The sequence below is a fragment of the Solanum verrucosum genome, unplaced genomic scaffold (assembly GCF_900185275.1).
Source record: "Solanum verrucosum unplaced genomic scaffold, falcon-dt-bn FXZP01000261.1, whole genome shotgun sequence".
NCBI lineage: Eukaryota > Viridiplantae > Streptophyta > Magnoliopsida > Solanales > Solanaceae > Solanum > Solanum verrucosum.
Window position 1 is genome coordinate 8,088,303 of NW_026019969.1, and position 6,000 is coordinate 8,094,302.

A 6,000-nucleotide genomic window follows, 5' to 3' on the forward strand; every position below is an offset into this window, starting at 1 on the left:
AAATTGGAAGGAAAATATTGAGAATATGTGAAATAGGAATATTGATGAAAGAGAAAGTATTAATGAGGATAAAATTGAAAAACTGATCACATAAAATGTGCCTAGACATAATTAATTATCCTTGTGATAATAATTTTCCTATTTAATATTTAATAACTTTTCTGATTATTTGTATATAATTAACTTTGCTATTTATTGTATAGTTATATGCAACTGAAAAAGCCCACTTGTGCATGGACCGCATTTTGGGCTTGAACCCAGGAGTGAACTGAACCCAATTCAAGATGCTACTTATAATCGTATTTTATCTTATTTCTGTGATGCAATTTCCAAATATGTTTGAGACGCGTCTTATAAATCATATTATATTTGAGATGAGAATTATAAATCATTGTTGTAAATTTGATTTCTAGAGGCTACTTATAACTTTAAAGGCGAAGTCACAGTTCTAGATGATAAATTGCACTTTTAAAATGTGAATTATAAATCGCTAATATGTATGAATATTTACTAATTTGATTTATTATTACCATCTGAAAGTCCAAATAAGTTGCATTTCATAAAATGTGATTTTTACAAAGTGGTGTTTCTCTCAAAAACTAGTCCTAGGATTTAAGTTTTAAAAATTAGTAGTCATGTAATGATTTTCTTACACTATATGCAGTGTAATTTGAGATGATATTGCTAGTAGGTTATCTTGCAATTTTTTTTAGGTTATCAAAAGATAATGTTATTAAATAAAATAACTGTTATATTTTACTAGACCGTATCAGTGTATACATATTTTTTGTACTACAGTTAATATATAAAACTTAAACTCATAGAAAGATTAACTTTAATTCAAAGAAATCAAAATTAAGTTTCCTCACCACCATTTCACAATATGGTAGTAAATCGACAATCCAGACAAGAGAAATTAAAATCTTACTATACTACATTACATAAGACAAGCAAATAACTTGTAAAGTTGTTTTCTACTAATTTGTACATTCTCACATGGAATGAAAATAACACATACTTCTGGGATAAGACCATCAAAGAATCTGATGCATTGAGTGAGACTGCTCTTTTCTTAATCAGATGTTTCGAACTTTGAGCATCGAATGTGGATTAATCAGACCCTAATACAAATACTAGACACTGAAGGAAAACAAAATAAACAAACAAACAAATAAGAGAAGATACATAGTTGTACATTAATGTTGTGTCAATTTTTAGCTGAGATAGAAAAAAGGAATCACGAGATGTTTGTCTTCTTTGCCTACCCCAGCCCATTTGTTTCATGTCACTATTCTACTAACCTTTTGCCTTCCTATGCATACAAAGGAGATCAAATCGTAATTTAAAGTTCTTAAGTTCAGATTAAATATAAATTTATTTTTAGAAAAATATTAAATTCAGATGATCTCGCTTGTCATATTCTCTTATAGAAGAAGAGCCAGTGGAGATGCTTCACCTTTCTTTTTCATCGTCATGCTTGCTTCTAAACACAAAGGCAGTTTCAAGTGCCAAAACAGGAGCAAATCAACATACCAGCTTTGGCACTTGTTTTTTGTAATTTTTGTGTGGTTTCTTTATTTTTATTTGTTTATCTTATCTTCTAATTAGTCTTTTACGTACTCCCTCCGTTCACTTTTAATTGTCATGTTGCGCTTTTTAAAAGTCAGTTTAACTAATTTTCAAAGTTAAATTAGATTACGTTAATTCATTATCTTAAACCAAAAAAATTAGATTTTCAAAAAGCATACGAAAAGTACAATAAATTGCATATCAATATGATAAAAAATACATTCTAAAATGTTAGTCAAAATTCTTATATTTTGATTCTAAAAAAGAAAACCATGACAATTAAAAGTGGACGGGAGAATATATTTAAAAATTGCATAAAAACATTATAAATAGCTATAGTACTAACAGTTACAATAAGTAGAAACTAAAAATATTTAAAAATCCAATTAAAAATCGAATGAACTTTTTAAATCATTTAAACTTTTTTAAAAAAAATATTAAGCCCGTGTTAACAGGACTTCTGAATCTAGTATTTATACACCCAAGACAAATAAGGAATCGATAATGAAGTGATGAGGGAATTGGAGAGCAATGATATGATAAGAACATTCAGAGAAATAAAGAATTAAATTCTGACAGTCAAAAGAGAAATAAATAAGTATAATGGTAGTACTAGTATAGTCAGAGAGTCAAACAAACATGTAAGACCTAAGTTTTAATTAGCATCGGTGATGCAATAAATGAAACAAATGGGCCACTCACTACAATTAAATCCCATCGGTGGTTTTGGTCTATTGGGTCCCCCAACGTTTAATTCAAGGGTGGTTAGGTCAAGTAGTCCTCATCTTTTTTGATTTAATTATTCGGTACTAAAGTCCGACTAATTCAAATATCAAAAATGATACTTCTAGTTTGGAGGAGAATTCAAAAAATTTCATTTTATCAAAAATTAAAATAATCTTTTTACTTATTTTGATCGGAAAATCTAATAGAGACGATATTATAGATATTTTGATCGATGCATTTAGATATTTCATGTCCTTGGAGATGCTTTGTAGATGTGTGTAAGGTGAGCCAATTGGGGAGAATACGCAAAGCGTTCTGTATCGGAGGTTGAACTTAAGAAGAATCTCAATCATCCCATCACACTATCTTTTGCTACAATTATCATGTCCATTTTCCTTTTTAGGTTTAATAATCTATATTAGAGTCACACACCGAATGAAAAAGGGATGAACGTACAGTTTCTTTATATAGTCTTGAGCAATCCTCTTCTTTTGAGCTAGTTTTTGGATTAAATTTATATCCAATGTCCATTTCTTTAATAATATCGAAGATTACTAATCAATTATTCAAATTTGTGTTATCAAGGGGGAGGAAAGAGTTTCTCATATTAAAAAATGTTCTTCAGCTCGAGATATTTAATTAAGGGGAATTAAGGAACACTGATGATCCTAGCTACCACACCTCTGAGCTGCAATAGTTTGGCCCACACTAAAAATCTAAATCAACCTCAGTCACATTATTCTTTTTATTTAGGTTATCTTTTGTCATATGTTATTATTATTATTAGTATAAAGTGTTCAAGCAGTCACTATATATTATCAACAATTTGTGTGTATAATAGCAGCCGCATTGCCCACTTGGCATTAAAGGGGTTGGCAGATATTTAACCATAACTTTGCTCTCAATATTGTTATCGATCAATTTTGGTAAGTTAGTTACGTTAACGGAGATATAAAGTAATTACAATAGCAAAGACTATATATTTCTTATCCCGAAATAATATGAAATAAATATCAATTTATGACAAGAAATAACATCGTAGAAACTCCATATATTCAAATCCAAATTTATGTAGAAATTAAATTGTGATAATTAACGGTACTTTTTATACAAACGCGTTTGCAATTGGAAATAAACAACGTACAAAAGTACATGTGGTTCAATATAAAACACGTTGTTTAATTATTACTTAGGTCTCTCGTACAATTTTTTTTGGCTATGTACGATTGAGAGAGGAACAATTGGTGCTTAGATCATAATCCTGTTTTATGGGTCAAGGACGATAAGTTATTTTTCGGTAAGGGATAACGATGAGATTCAAACACATAACCTTTATCTGTCTGCTCTAATACTATATTAATCGTATTGTTGAAAAAATTCAGGACTATATATCAACTTGTGGCAGCACTAAATTCACAAGTACAAATTTGTATTTGATTTCTCTTTCTTCAGCCAATAATATTCTTGCCCTATTTTGCACGCTTGGTGCCGTTATACGTATAGTGAGTTTTATTGCAAGTTGGGTTTATTATGCATGTAACTCTGAAAGCCTAGTTTCTTTTTTGGATCATCTAATTTTTTTCTTTTTAAATAAAAAATAATAATATTTGCCTATCATATTGTATTAAATTGGAAAACGTGCACTTGTTTTTCGACGAAAATATATTGTTATTAATAATGTGATTTATGTTATATCATTTGGAGGTTGTCAAAAAAATGATATCATAAAAGTGAATGAGAAAAGTTTAACGTCTATTTGCTTAATGTTGTTTGTATAAAGATTGTGATATCTGAATCTAAATGAGTATATAATGATTAAGATGTTATTTCTAGATTTGAATGTTGAGTAATTAAGGACCCGTTTGGTCATGCGATATGGTATCATGATATGGAATTATGATATGATATCATAATATGGAATTATGAAATGAAATTGAAGTTTTGTTTGGACATGCGATATGGAATTTTTGTGTTGTATATTTTCTCATAAACCTAAGAATTTCATAAGTTGTAAAACTATTAAAATAGCCCCAATTGTTTATTCAATCTTACCAAATAAACAAAAAATTATAAAATCGCATAATAAATTAATACAAAGCTATTTGTTCTCCACTTAAGTAACTCTTTCATCTAACTTTAATTCAATAAAAGAAATTGAACATAAATTGTAGTGTACTAGTCTTTAATGCAATCCTCCCACATAGTACGGACAATTTCTTCACGTTGAACTTGCATTTCTCGATCATGTGACCGAGAAAACGAACCAACATTGTTACTTTAGTTGTAATAAATACAAAACGGTAGAAGTAATAAATTAGGTGTTGGAGTAAATGAAGAGAGCAAATTTATTACTCAACAATCGGTTGGTGTGAGTTAAAGTGACTATATGTTGGTGAGAATAATAATTTTTATAAAGTAATGATGTAATTATAAATTTTATTTATATATGAAATAAATGGTTAGTAGAAATAAATGTGTGGTTGTTTTAATAAAATATAAACTTGTGGATTAATTTTTATATTAAAAATATCTCAAATCATGATATGGAATTCTCATATCATGGTTTTGGAGAATATGGAATCATGAGATGGCATCAGCATAAAATCTCATGTCCAAACTCTGATTCCATCTCACGATTCCATATCGTGATATGGTATCGCATGGCCAACGCCTACTAAGTCTATACTATCCGATTTTCAACATCTAAATTAATAAAATTTATTTAAAAAATTAAATTATGTTTGCTAGTGATAGTGGAGATAGTTGGAGCTAGTGGCTAGTATGATGGTGGTGATAGTTATGATGGTGGAGGAGGTTAATATTATAGTGATTGTGCGATGGTGATAGTTCATATAGTGGTGACGGTGACGGTGATTGTGATTGTGTAGTTAGTCGTGGTGGTGGTGGTGACGACGTTGTGGTCGGATGTAGTTGATAGTAGGGATTAGCCGTTGTGATGTTAGTGATTGATAGTGGTGGTGGTGTCGCGTGGTGGCGATGACAACGAAGATAATGAATATAAATTATAGTATATGTGGTATCAATTGACAATAGAAATTGACAATGATGATTTGTCGGTGACAGTTGTGATAACAGAGGTGATTGGTGGTGGCTTATGCTGGTGGCCTAGCGTGATGATAAAAATTATCCATACAAAAATATATATTTTAATGATATGAAAATCTTGAAGATCTTAATGATACAAGCAAATAAGTGCATTAAATTTTAATTTAAATATATGCATTTAATAGCCTAAAACGTGAATAATTAAGATTCAAGCCTCCATATTTCAAACAATAATACATGAATTGTAGCGTAAGTATTATTTACTAGTACTGTTTATTAAGTTTGATGCATTAAAAATCATTACGCAAATGCATATTTTTTAAGATATACTATTTTTTTTCTCAAAATAAAATATTGGTTATTAGATGAAGGGTTACAAACCAAACGTCACCCTTATGGTTGCCCTAGTTTGAGAATTAAAAAAAAAAACAGAAGGAAATTAGGGTTGCCTTGTCTCTAGGCATATTTACATACCCCTACATTAAATGTGTGACGATGAGATCAACAATATTGTTGAAATTAAAATTGACTGGAATAAATTAAGAAAGGGGTTTTAATTTATATTTAACTGATTGAAAGAGATAGGCTTCAAGTTGAAGAAAAATGCCAATTTAGATCCAAGACTTTGATATCATTTCA